This window comes from Cyclopterus lumpus, chromosome 21, assembly GCF_009769545.1.
Source record: "Cyclopterus lumpus isolate fCycLum1 chromosome 21, fCycLum1.pri, whole genome shotgun sequence".
Taxonomy (NCBI): Eukaryota; Metazoa; Chordata; class Actinopteri; order Perciformes; family Cyclopteridae; genus Cyclopterus; species Cyclopterus lumpus.
Genome location: NC_046986.1, coordinates 7,213,548 through 7,227,654, shown reverse-complemented (window position 1 = coordinate 7,227,654; position 14,107 = coordinate 7,213,548). Strand labels below are relative to the sequence as shown.

At 44.7% G+C, this 14,107-nt stretch overlaps 1 protein-coding gene across 1 annotated transcript in view; it reads right to left on the bottom strand.

Annotated features, from left to right (window-relative positions):
- The window catches only part of il1rapl1a (interleukin 1 receptor accessory protein-like 1a), a 167,320-nt gene that overhangs the window by 15,701 nt on the left and 137,512 nt on the right, over nucleotides 1-14,107 (bottom strand). The gene's annotated exons all lie outside the window — the stretch shown is intronic.

The following is a 14,107-nucleotide window of genomic DNA, read 5'->3' as shown; positions in this document are numbered from 1 at the left end:
TTTTGTGACTCGAAGAAGAACCCCCCCCCCCCCCCCCCAAACAAGGTGCGTGTTTTAGGGTTGTGTGGGTGGAGGTGTCGTCGTGGATTTGTGGCGTTTCGAATGCAGATTTCTCTTGAGAATTTAAGGGCTGCTGTTTGTCACAGTTCATAGCTCCATTTCAGCTTCACAGAGACGTCTCTTATAGTGATGTAATATCATAAATGAGATGAATTGAGGGCAACGATGACCGCTATTTCATTTACATCTCCATTATGAATAGTATCTCCGATCCCTTTCTTTCCGCCTATGTTAAACGTGGCATCGCCATCCCTCTGGAGCCCTCTCTTTATCCCAACAACATTCCAGGTGTACAGTTGAAACACACGACAGAGCACCTGCACTTTTACAGCACGCAAAACACATCACCCCGTGATTAATATCTGGCACGACTCTGTCGTTAGCCTCTGAGCCGGCGCGCTACTATGATGTCAAGTCGGTTGAAGTGTGAGCCAGATGGTGGGGAAAGGCTATTAACCAGGAACCTGGAACAATGAGGGTGAACAGTTCCTCACACTATCAAGTTAAATCTGTTCTCTCCTGCTGTCAAACTGCACAGCAGTATCATTATTATTATTATGATGATGATCTATTATTACTCCCAGAGCAGTTTGTAACCATTGGTAACTCAGAAGAAACGGCGTTGACTTTAACTGATCTTGAGGGCGAGTTATTACCGGGCGAGGCGGTCACGTGCACAGACAGACCAGGCAGCCTGTAGTCAGTCCTAATGATGCGAGCGTGTGTGTGTGTGTGTGTGTGTGTGAAGGAGTTAAGGGGGCGACCCCCTCGGGCACCATAATAGAAGAAACACATACGATAATTAAAGTGCTTATTGGCTGATTTTAAAATCGGAGAGTACAGTAAGTTTGAGATAAAAAACAGCGTCACGGCACGCCGAGGAAAGACAAAGGGAAGTTAAATTGTGACCGTGGGCTTCAGAGAGGCTTTTTAAGAGAACAGTGTGGAAGAAAAACACAAGAACACAGTGAAACATCTGTTCCAGGAGGAGACTCACGTGAGAGCGAGTCCTTCTCACCTGGCTTCACTAACGCTCTCGCAATGGCTCCGATGACATCTCACGAGCACATGACCTGCTAAGGCAACACGACTACTTGGTTAAGTTAAGGAAAAGATTGTGGTTTGGGTTAATACCTTTATTATAACTACGGAATACATAACTTTACAGAACCGTCAGTAGGAACAGTGCATGAGAACCTGTCTGCACAGTTACAGGTAACGTATTCCATATGTAGATAGATAAGTCATTTTATTTTGTTTAATTTCCCAGCTACTCTAAAACAATAAGGACATTTTTATCCACCTTTAAAAGTGACGGTAAAGGTGAAAACACAACTAACCTGTCATTTTGACAATAATATGTTTTTGTTAGAAAGAGATGTTTCACAATGTGTCGACTTTGGAAAATATATAATATAGGGCTGCACCTGCACAATGCCTTTGATTCGATCGGTTAATATTGTCTCGATCAATCAAAGTATTGTTTGGCCTCAACATTTTTGAAAATAGTGAAAAAAACATCCATCGCAATTTCCTCAAGCCCAATGTGAAGAAGTCTCTTTTGTCCAACCAATAGTCCTAAGCCCAAATATATGTATGTGTATATATATATATATATATATATATATTATATATATATACACATATATTTGGGTTTAGGCTTAGGACGTATATTATATACACGTCCTAAGCTCAAATATATTCAGCACAAAAAGACATAGAAAAAACTATAAAATCCTCACATTTAAGAAGAAGGAGCAATGTAATGTTTGGCATTTTTACCAAACATTAGTTTTATATAGTCTAATATATATGTTTTCTCAATCTGATATATTTTCACATATCTCTGATATTCTTTTGGTAAAAACTTTTTTTGAAGTTCACTAATCAATAAAAGTGCCGCTGCCAGACTTGGCAAGAAGCGGTGTGAAGAATATCCCGACTGTGAGCCTCGTGCAGCACAGGAGCATGATTAAGTGTTTCCATGAGTGTGTGTCTATATGTGTGCACGTCGCTGTGTGTTGTTTCTGCCTCTTCACGCATGCGTGGGTGTGGAACAAATCCATGTAATCTGAGTGATTGACATCCCCCCCCCCCCCCGGCTGAGAGTCGGTCACGGCGCCTCATGGAAATGAGATTTTAAGCGCCTCTCTTGGTGCTCTGGTTCGGTTTTAACTGTCTGGGGTCCGTTTGTTTTGTTTGTGCTGGGTCTGGAACTACTGAACCCCGGTGCGGACCGAGCCATCAAGTCCGGTCCGCTTGACAAGGTGGGTCTCAGTCTGCTTTCCGGCTTCGTTTTGTGGTGTTGAAAGCAAACAATAACTCATCACGGCAGATGAAAATAACAGAAAACTGCAAACGGCATATTGAGAGTCGATATATTCTGCACTGATCTTTCCGTATTCAAATCGCCAATCAAAACCCACCTGTTCAGAACTGCTTTTAATGTGTGCTTGTCGGCCCTATGTTCTTATTATTTTTATTTATTAGGGTCCGAGCAACTGACAAAGTCCCTATTTGTTTTACCTGTAATTTGAGTTATTTTAGCTTTTAGGATGTTATATTTATGTTATGTAAAGTGTCTTCGAGTACCGCGAACAGCGCTATATAAATTAAATGCATTATTATTATTATTATTATTATTAAGCATGACAAGACACACATTTCTTCTCAAGCAGAGCTGTACGTGCAGTTTATTCTTTTGTTTTGTCATTTAGTGAAATCATATCTAGCGACTGTAGCCTCAAAATCCAGGCATCTGCTTTGTTTTCAGAAAGATAAAAAGTTTAGGACCAGACTTTTCTGCTATAGCAACAACAACTTGAGCTCCCAGATATACGTCCCCCATCTCAATGTTGTTGTTTTTTTTAAACATTTAGTAACATAACTTCACGAGTCACACACGTTTCATGCTATCCACGCAGGAAAAAGACCTCAGGGGTTCGATCCCCCGGCCACTGGTGTCCTTGTGCAAGACATTGAACCCCCAAGTCACCGGATGGGTCGAACTAAAATTGTCATATATATCTTACATGTAAGTATATGAAAAGTGTGATAACATACGCGTTCACTAATTCACACGCTGTTCCACACTGACTTCCTGGTCATGAAATAATCCCACACATAAACCTCCTATGAGAACAACATTTTGTACACTTTTGTTTGTTCACGTTAAACACAGAATATGCGTGTAAATGTATTGGACATCAAGCTTTTATGCTAAGCTAAGCTACCTGGTTGGCAGCCTTTTTTTTTTATTTTCCATAAAAGCATGGGAGCACCATCGATCTTTATATCTTACTCTTTTTTTTCGAAAAAAGCGCTAATTTTCTTTTCGCACACCCAAAGTGTCAAAAATATATAAAAGACCGACGGACAGCTGGTGTAAATCATATTTTTTGGGCTCAGAGCTTTAGATGCTCACCATGCACCCACAATAAGTGCATTCACGCCTAATAAGAACATAAACAGAAAACCACATCATGCCTTTCCAAAGAATACATTCTTTTTAAATATATATATATATATATATATATATATATATAAAACACATATATTATATTAGCTCTCTTTATTGCATGGCCAGATGAATGAATGAATAACTGATTGAATAAGTGAGTGAGAGCCTATAAAATGACGGGTGCCACAGAGGGTCATGAGTTTGATTTGGTTGCTGCGTGTTTGACCGTATTTTGGGGATAATAAGGCTCCACGGAGCCGCCGCTGAGATCCACACGCAGGGAATAGTCCACGAGCCCGAGGAGAGGAACACGGTCTGCAGATGCACGGGCGCTCAGCGAGATTGACAGATACGCCGACGAGAAGGGCAGATGAATGAACAGACAAGGCAGGAGAAAAAAGAAAAAAAATGAAACAATAAACCGTCGCGCGTACAAAAGCACGATTATAAATGAACAGACGCGCACGTGCACGTCAATGTCATCGCTGTCTCGTCCTTCCCCGCCCTAGAACCCACTGAATAGGCCCCCGTTGTCTTTCACGTGTCGCTGCTCGGGAGCAGAGTCGGCCCCGAAGAGCACTTTGCACGAGCTGGAAGTTTCATGTGAACCAAAGCAAGCTTGAGTGTTTGGTGTATTGTTTTTAAAATGAAATTGGGAAGCACCTGACAAAGCACACGATATCAAAGCGTGACATCGAAACACGGCGAGTTGGGAGTCGCCGTGTGTGGAAAATCAAGCGCACCCCAAAAACCAAATCATCCCGACGAACACCAAAATGCAGGATGGTGTCGAGAGTCAAGGGTAAAAAAAAAGTTTCTGCACTTGATGGTGAAAATCATTATTAGAAAATGTAATGAGAAAAGAAGTCTCTTATTAACATCCCATCACGGGACTGCCCGTTCCTACCAGTCATCACTCTGAGGACTAATCCGAAAACCACCGGGTTGCCGAGGGAAACGGCTGCGTGCATCATCTCCCCCACCCTTTTTTTTTTTTTCCATCCCGTCTCGGGGCAAAACAAATTTAAGAGCGTGCTTGATTACAAGACGATGTCATACGGTGAAAATAAAGATCCCAAGATCCCGTCCAGACACACGGCGAGACGTGTAAAAATAAAACACATGCTATTACTCCTTCATTAAAGTTGGTGGAATTAGTGGAAGTTTTCCCCTTGTGCTTGTGTAATGAGGTTCTTGGGCCGTGGTGATTGGCTTCAACGATAGCTCCAATGCACGGCATAGCAGACCAGTGTGACAACACACACTCAAAAATAGGGAAGCAACCAGAAACATCAATTATTGAGCATCGTCTAGAAAAACAAATAACTACTCGATTGTGAGGAATTGTCATTTGTTTGTCATGTTGTTTTGCTTTCAATTGAACCAGCTGTTCACAGCATTGTTGAATTGTATTCAAATGAACCAAATTGAAAATATTCGTCTAATTACTTGGCAGCCTTCTATTAATCGTTTAAAAATAAATAAAACACAATTTTATTGAGCTATTTGTCATTTGTAGCCACGCCAGCAGCTCTGGATGATGAAATATCTCAACCACCACCGGATTGTCGTGACATTTGGTCCCCCCCCCCCCCGGTGCAGGAATCCCCGTGACCTTTTCGTAGACTCGTTTCGCTTTACTAAAAAAAAAAAATTAAAAAAAAGATTAGTCAGGAGTCAAGTATACCCATCCAAATTTAGGGTTATCGTAAACCAACTATTTCAGAAAAAGAAGCGCGATAAAAATGTAAACGATCGTCTGCTTCTGATGCTGTGGCGTCTTAACATGTTGAACTGGGAGAACCCAGTCGTTTACGTAAACATACCTCTTCCTCCTCCTGAGCTACGACCACTTCGTCGCTATTTTCAGACAATCGCTCGATGCCTCTGCTCGATGGCAGCCGGTCGCCTCCCTCGCGGCTCCGCTCGAGGTTTTGGTCGGAGCACGAGTGACGCATTGATGTATTTCAGATGAAAACGTTCCGTCAAATAGGATTTTAAGACGGTGCTATGAATGTAATAATTAAGAGAAATTTCCTTTTTCATATATAACCTTTCATCTGACCGCGGGGGGAAAGTTAATGCACAAGTCCTTTGAGTTATTTCTACAGCCCTGCTTTTGACAGAGACTGTAATGTCAGAGTTTGGGTATATTAAGCATTCATTTTAATGGCCCAGGCACAGAAAGTGTGTGTGCATATTGTTCTGTGTGTGTGTGTGTGTGTCTGTCAGAGAGAGAGAGAGTGGAGAAATTGTGTTTGTAAAGAGGATATCGCTGTAAGGGAATCTGATACAAGTCCTGTCAGTCATGATTCTTCCCCCCACAAGGTGTGAAACAAGCATGAAAAAAAAAGTGCACGCAGCGCCGTGTAATCCTTTCTCTGCACACGGGAAGGATAAGAGAGCAAACAACAGACACACACGGGTGGGTTTCGACAACATGCCGAGAGGTATTTCAAACTATCGTGGTACTTTGTGGTGTATTTTAGATTGTTTTCAATATGTTACGGCTGCGTGTGTGTGTGTGTGTGTGTGTGTGTGTGTGTGCTCGGTGTAGCAAAGGGAGGCGCATCCATCTGCGTGGTTTAAAAATGGATGGATCGGTATGGAAAGTGCCAGTGAAGAAATCCCCCAGTGCATGTTGCATTGTGATAAGCTTCAGATTCACCCCTCAATCATACAGTCGCACCACTTACGCAATACACACACACACACACACGCGTTCTAGTCAAGGGCAAGGGAGTGAGATGAGCTGTGCAACAAGAACCTGAGCATCGAGAAACGACGTTTGGACGACAGCAAAGTCGGCGTCAACAACGTCCCCCTAGAGACCCCTCTTCGAATTCCTCATTCCAATCACCGGGAAATACAGGAAAGACATGGTAGCGTGCCACATCGGGGGGGGGGGGGGGGTCCTCGGTGGCTCTTAATTGGAGGAGGGGGCCAAAATCGAAATTCTGGATGCACACAACCGTAAAAATAGCAACTTCTCGTATTTTTTTTAAAACAGTTACACCTGCGAATAAGCCCTACGGCGTGTGAAGATGTGGCGTATAGCCGTGAGCCGATGTGGAGCAATGGCAGGAGGCTGAACTGAAGATGACTTTTTACTCTGCATTGCGGAAGGGGGGTGGGGAGGGGGGGGAGTATAAGTGTAGGAATGAGTAAGGGCAATGAGAACATGAAAGAGTCGTGGGCACCCCCCCCCTTCTCTCCAGAGACAAGCCCCTAATTACCATTACAAGCCTGAGAGCTTTTAACAGGAGGAGAATCCTGCTTCTCTTTCCCTCTCTGTCGCTCCTTCTCCCCTTTTGTTCTGTGCCCCCCCCCCCCCCCTCCCCCATGATGATCCATCAGGGGTATGTCAGCCTTTAATTACCGGTAAGAATTAAAGCCTTTGGTGAACAGGTAGTTCATGCCCCCCCCCCCTTTTTTGCTTTGCTAATCGTCCCTTTTTGATGACATAATTGGTGCTCTGTCCGAGAAAGCGGAAGACAGAGGCCCGTTGTACAACGAGAGGCCCTGTGGGTGATTATGGGATGGTGAACTAAATAAATGCGACTTTATCTTTCTACCCATTTTATACGGACTTAGGCGACTATTGGCCAGAATACCGACTGAGGCCAGACTAACTCAATCAAAGCCAGAGATCACCGACCCAGACCAGAGCTCACCGACCCAGACCAGAGCTCACCGACCCAGACCAGAACTCACCGACCCAGACATGGGCTCACCGACCCAGACCAGAGCTCACCGACCCAGACCAGAACTCACCGACCCAGACATGGGCTCACGACCCAGACCAGAGCTCACCGACCCAGACCAGAGCTCACCGACCCAGACCAGAACTCACCGACCCAGACATGGGCTCACCGACCAGACCAGAGCTCACCGACCCAGACCAGAGATCACCGACCCAGACCAGAACTCACCGACCCAGACATGGGCTCACCGACCCAGACCAGAGCTCACCGACCCAGACCAGAGATCACCGACCCAGACCAGAACTCACCGACCCAGACATGGGCTCACCGACCCAGACCAGAGCTCACCGACCCAGACCAGAACTCACCGACCCAGACATGGGCTCACCGACCCAGACCAGAGCTCACCGACCCAGACCAGAGCTCACCGACACAGACCAGAGATCACCGACCCAGACCAGAGCTCACGACCCAGACCAGGGCTTGTAACCCTGTTCAAACACACTTGTGTCATCTCACTTCTTGTTAACAGAAAGAAAAATGAACACCCGTACTTTCAAAATAAAAGGAGACACTTTCTTGTCTATTCCCTTGAAACACTAAGGACCCTCATCTAATTATAGACCGCTCAATTAACATTGTATTTGATTCATGTTGTCAGATCTGTGACCATAACGATCATCCCCGGATGCCTGCGTTGGAGCGTTATCCACATGGACTCAATTCAGTGAAGCGGTTTTGTTATTGTTGTTCTTGTAATTTGAGATGTAACATTAGTTTTGATCAGTTAGGGCTAATCACGGCAGTTTGAAACACTGAATTTACATTTAGAGCTTCATTTTTTGACGACGACGTCTTTGATGTTCCTTGGGTTTATTAAAGCCGCGATAGTTTTAAATCTGTAACTTTGTTTCTTAAGAGATACATATTTTGTTTTCCCATGAGCCTCAGCTGTAGCCGTAACCATCATTGCACTCAACTAGTGTTGTTTATCGCATCCTGCAAACATGATGATACATGATATACGTCGACATGAGTCCTTCTGTGATTTACAGTATGAATGAGTAAATCTGCACGTTTCTGGAAAAAAATTAATTCATGCATGTTCAGGGTATAATTATTAGTTTTTCTTAAATAAAACACACCTACCAATTACTGTGAGACTGAGATTATTAACAAACGCGCATATGAAACCATGTCACAACAATAGAGACATTAAAAGAGAAATATAGTGGATCACACCAATCCAGACCACAAGAAATGGGCCTAATTAAAAAAAAACATGAAGGTAAATTATACTGATTTGCAGTTTAATAGCGATAACAAGACTTGCTCATGCCAGTTGCACCTAAATGTAATAACTGCGCAAATTGTGATTTAAAACATTTTTTTTTTTTTGAAAACCCTCTGGAGCTTTACAAAACCCCCCCCCCCCCCCCCCCCCCCCCCCCCCCCCCCCCCCCCCCACACACACACACACACACTCACACTCCGTCTTGAGAACAGCATATCTAAGGAATTAATTCACTATTTCTCTTTCATCTCTTTTCTCCATGCAAAAAAAGATCACATCTCCTTACTTCCTGAACACGGAGACCCTCTGTGTCTCTTCTCTTTCCTCCAGATACGTCGCCCCTCCTCTCTGCAGCTAACCTTTTTTTTTTTTCTGGGGAGCTATCTCGCTATTTCCCCTCAACCAAAGCTTTGGCTTATCTTTCCGATTCCGAACATCACTCCGAGCCCCCTCGGCCTTTTTTTTCCCTCATCCTCTGCCTTCTCCTTCTTCTACAGACAGACACACACACACACACCTCCTTTCTGTAGCACAAAGGGGTGCCGGCCCCTCTTCACCTCTTCACCCCCCTGCCCCACACCTCTGCGTCTTATCGCACCTCCGGCACCCCCGTCCTCGCCGCGCTCTCACCCTGGAAATCTCAACACGGCAGGTAGACGCGTACGCCGCTCTACCTCTCCTTCCAATCCTTCCTTTTTCCCCCTCTGTTTTGTCTCACACCTCTCTCTTACCCCCCCCTCCTCCTGCGTCATCTCCTCCCGGGTTTCAATCTCTAGGCGGTCCCCTCCATCACGTCACCGTCGCCACAACACACCGAGAAGCGTGTCCGGCAAAACGCAGGTTTCGCCACGCGTTGATACGTCTAAATCAAGGCTGACAAATGACTTGTGCCAAGTGGGCTGGAGACACTGGGACCGTGGGCGCTGGGGAAAACCAACATGTTTACACACTAACACGGGCTGATGATGTCCCCCTGCTACTCACAAAGCACTGGGATGATTGTACTCTGTGGCAAAAATACCTGTGGGAACTGTGCGGAGTCGCTTCTCAGGATGACTTTCAGCCAATCAGAGTGGCGTCGAGGGAGCTAGGAAGCAGGATAGTGTGTTAATTACTGCAATGATTTCCTGTGAGAAGCAGGCTGTGTTTGATTTGTGTGTGTGTGTGTGTGTGTACCTACAGAATACATACGTTCCATCATGCCAGGAGGAGAGCTCAGCATCAATCAGTGCCCCCTTGTCTCCAGAAGAGATTTAATAAGATGCACTGCACACATCCTCACAGTGATGACTCATCACTCAATTATTTTCTGTCACTTTCACCATAACCGTAAGTTCTGCTGCGCTGTTGCTGTGACACCATCAGGTAAATCTCACAGAGAAATCCTCTAGATGATCCCCAGACGGGTCTCGGACCCTATTTTTCAAACAACTTCAAAACGCAATACATCATATCCTGTTTTTCACTTTTTCTGCTGTTGTCCCCGAGGACCATTACTTTAAAAGAATGTAACTCTGGATCTGGTTTCTATAGTAACACAAAAAAGATCGCTGTGCCTTCATGGCTTATCCACGAGCAGAAAGCAGCACTCACATGCAAACAGACTGTCAGCTAAAACCAACTGGTTAGCGGCTAACCGTTAGCCCAATTTACATAAGTCATAGGCAAACATAACAAAACTAAATAGAAAGACAAGGAGCAAACAAAACCAAAAAAACAGAACATTTCGGGTAAAAAGGAAAAAACTGGAGAAGCTCTGCAGAGTGAGTGATGTAGTGGAGGGTAAGGTGCAGGGGTTAGCAGGTAGGGTGCAGGAGTTAGCAGGTAGGGTGCAAGGTTTAGCAGGTAGGGTGCAAGGGTTAGCAGGCAGGGTGCAGGGGTTAGCAGGTAGGGTGCAGGGATTAGCAGGTAGGGTGCAGGGGTTAGCAGGTAGGGTGCAAGGGTTAGAAGGTAGGGTGCAGGGGTTAGCAGGTAGGGTGCAAGGGTTAGCAGGTAGGGTGCAAGGGTTAGCAGGTAGGGTGCAGGGATTAGCAGGTAGGGTGCAAGGGTTAGCAGGTAGGGTGCAAGGGTTAGCAGGTAGGGTGCAGGGATTAGCAGGTAGGGTGCAAGGGTTAGCAGGCAGGGTGCAGGGGTTAGCAGGTAGGGTGCAGGGATTAGCAGGTAGGGTGCAAGGGTTAGCAGGTAGGGTGCAGGGGTTAGCAGGTAGGGTGCAAGGGTTAGCAGGCAGGGTGCAAGGGTTAGCAGGTAGGGTGCAGGGGTTAGCAAGTAGGGTGCAGGGATTAGCAGGTAGGGTGCAGGGGGTAGCAGGTAGGGTGCAGGGATTAGCAGGTAGGGTGCAGGGGGTAGCAGGTAGGGTGCAGGGATTAGCAGGTAGGGTGCAGGGGTTGGAGGGTGGAGGTGAGCAGTGGAGCGGCAGAGTTCTGAACACACTGAAGTTTATTGAGGATTTTGTTGGCAGAGCCAAAGAGGTCAAGTCTGGAGGTCATGAGGTCATGGATGAGAATCTCCGTGGTGGCGGAGGACAGGGAGGGCCGGAGGCGTGCAATGTTCCTGAGGTGGAAGAAGGCAGTTTTGGTGATGTGGTTGGTGTGGAAATAGAGGGTGGGGGGTTTGCGGACCTGGGTGGACGATGGAGCCATCAATGTTGAGAGAAGGTCCGGGCCGGTGATGAGTATTTCAGATTTATTGCAGTTGAGTTTGAGAAAGTTCTGTTGCATCCATGATTTGATATAATTTACCTAACTGTGTGTATTGAAACTGATAGTTCAGTTCTTCAAGTCTTCTAAAGCAGTTTATTTTCTCTCATACATTTAATGGTTTCTCACCTTGACAGTAATTAACATATTGCTAATTAATGACTTGGGTGTTACGCACCCTTAGCTTAATTTCAAAGACATATTTTTTTTAACTCACTCATTTCCTTTACAGTCTTTTGGCAGATTCAATATGTGTCAAAGACATGGATAGCTTATATTATGCTATATACATTTTAACTATTTTTATTTTTATTAAAAGGTGTTTTTTTAGTAAATATCTCTACACGTATCTGGACATTCTTCTCTTTCGTTCTGGGATGAAATGCAACAATATCAATGACATTTTCAAGTTTCACTTCTGTTTTTAATTTTTACCTATAATTTAAATTTTTATATCACTTTTTTTGTTGTTGTTCCCATCATGCTTTGTAGAAAGTCGTCACTGTGGAAACTCAAACTAGCATGTTAGCTTGTACTGTAATCATGAAAAATAACGTTATTCATTTTGATGCTAAATAAAATGCTTAATTTGATTGTTTTGGTTTCTTGTTTTGTTGTTCACTGAAAAGATTACACTAATTTCAGCAGTATGGTACGTGTACATGGTACGTGCACAGTACATATTTGACAGAAATGATGTCAACGGGCAGCATTCAAACGGCAAAATAAGTGAATACTCTAAATATTAAAAACCCAGGAAAGTCCATCTTCAGAGATAAATAATACTCACACCTTCACTTATCGCAATGTGCCATCTTTAAAGGATGAATAAGTTCCATTTCCAACACTAAACTATACGGCAGCCTAGATTCATCCTCGGTCCGCTGGGCTCAGGGAAAGTGTGAGTGATCACTCTGTGTGTGACAACAGAAGCTGTGCCTTATGGTGGACTCTAATTGATTCCATAAAGAGACAGGTATTACCAGTGAGGCCGCGTGGTAATTCATTTCAGAGACAAGAGGCCCTGAGATATACGAATACACACAATCATGGTGGTGTTTGCCTTTGTGTGTGTGTGTGTGTGTGTGTGTGTGTGTGTGCCTTTGTGTGTGTGTGTGTGGCGAAATGCAGAATACAATGTATGCTCGGGTCACATCTGAACAATTATTTCCTCTGTATAGATAATAATAATATCTCCAAATGAGGCAGAATCAGCTGCAAGAGTCTATACACACAAGCACACACACACACACACACACACACACACACACACATATACACATACCACGCACACACGCCATGCACACGCAAACACACACACACACATGCACACACACATGCACACACACATATGCATGCACACACACACACACACACACACACACACATAAGCACACAGGCACGCACACACACACACACACACGCACACACACACACACACACACGCACACACGCACACACACACACACACACACACACGCACACACGCACACATGCATGCACACACACACACACGCACACACACACACACACGCACACACACACACAGAGGTGTTGCTGACTCACATACTATCTTTGGATTCATAATAAAAAGCGTTAGTTGAGATTATAAAAAAGTCTCCGATATGAAAACTTTAAATGACCCTCGAGCAGGAAAGAATCCGCTTTTAGAGAAAGTCGGATATGAAACTCTTTTCCATTCTTGCCTACGAACCGCTTGTTAAAATCCCTGACAAGCAAACCCTGCTCCCCCTACAGCTCTGTTCTCCAACACGTTGTATGAGATGTCTTTCATTAGGGAAGGACACTTTCTTAAATACTGCAGACAAACACTCCAAGTATTACACTTCCACATAAAAAAGGCACTTTGTACATTATGTCTTACATGGCTCTCCTTAACAGACATAAAAACAATATTAAAGAGAGGACCTCAGCATCTGCACACATCCTGCCAACACTGCGTCACCGAAACCACGCAAGATCATTCAGCGGTGCATAGTGAGTGTGTGTGTGTGTGTGTGTGTGTGTGTGTGTGTGAGAGAGAATATGATAGGGCAAAATGGGAGCTTCTCAACCTTTTTGTTTTGAGAGCCTGTATAAGGCTGAGCAAGGCCTTACGGGACCCTTCACCTCAGGCTGTATGTATCCATGAGCCGTGAGCAATTATATCAAAGAATGCTGTTTACTTCTCAGATTGTTCAATAGTTCATAAAGTCCTGGAGAGGAACATCTTCCGACCTCATTTTGTTGAATTCACAAACCCTGATTTTGATATTTTGAATAAAAAATGTCTCGAGGCGCTACTGAGCATAACACCTCTGCTTGTTTGTCCATATTTTGCGATTCCTTTGACTGATCTTGTTCTGGCGGAGAGAAAAAAAAGAAAAGAAACAACACTCTTTGGTCCTCCAACTGGTGGCGAGGCCGAGACGCATTCACACGCCTTCAATGGCTAGAAGCAACACAAATTAATTTGAAAAAATCAATAAAAAAATCAATGAAATTCAAAATGAAGTTCATCTGAAGTTCTCTGCAGGACGGGACACTCCACAGATACGTCCCTTGTTCAATGCAGGAGTCACGATGCAAATGAGGCGCACCAGAAATCATAAACCAAAACACGCGTGGCCGACTCTCTCTTCCTCGCTGTTCAAACCCACTCGCTCCGTGTCCACGCTCCTATTCTCCGTCCTCGTTCCCGTCGCATTAACTGCGGCCCGTTTTTTAGTCGGTGTGGAATCTTGCCGCAGTACTCTCTCAGAATGCTAATACGCCGGTGCTGATGTGGGTCAGGACTTAATCCTGTAGAAATGATTATCGCCGCGCCTGCTGGAACTTCTCCTGGAGGATATCATTACCATTCTGTACTTTTCCACCGCGCTGCAATCATTCC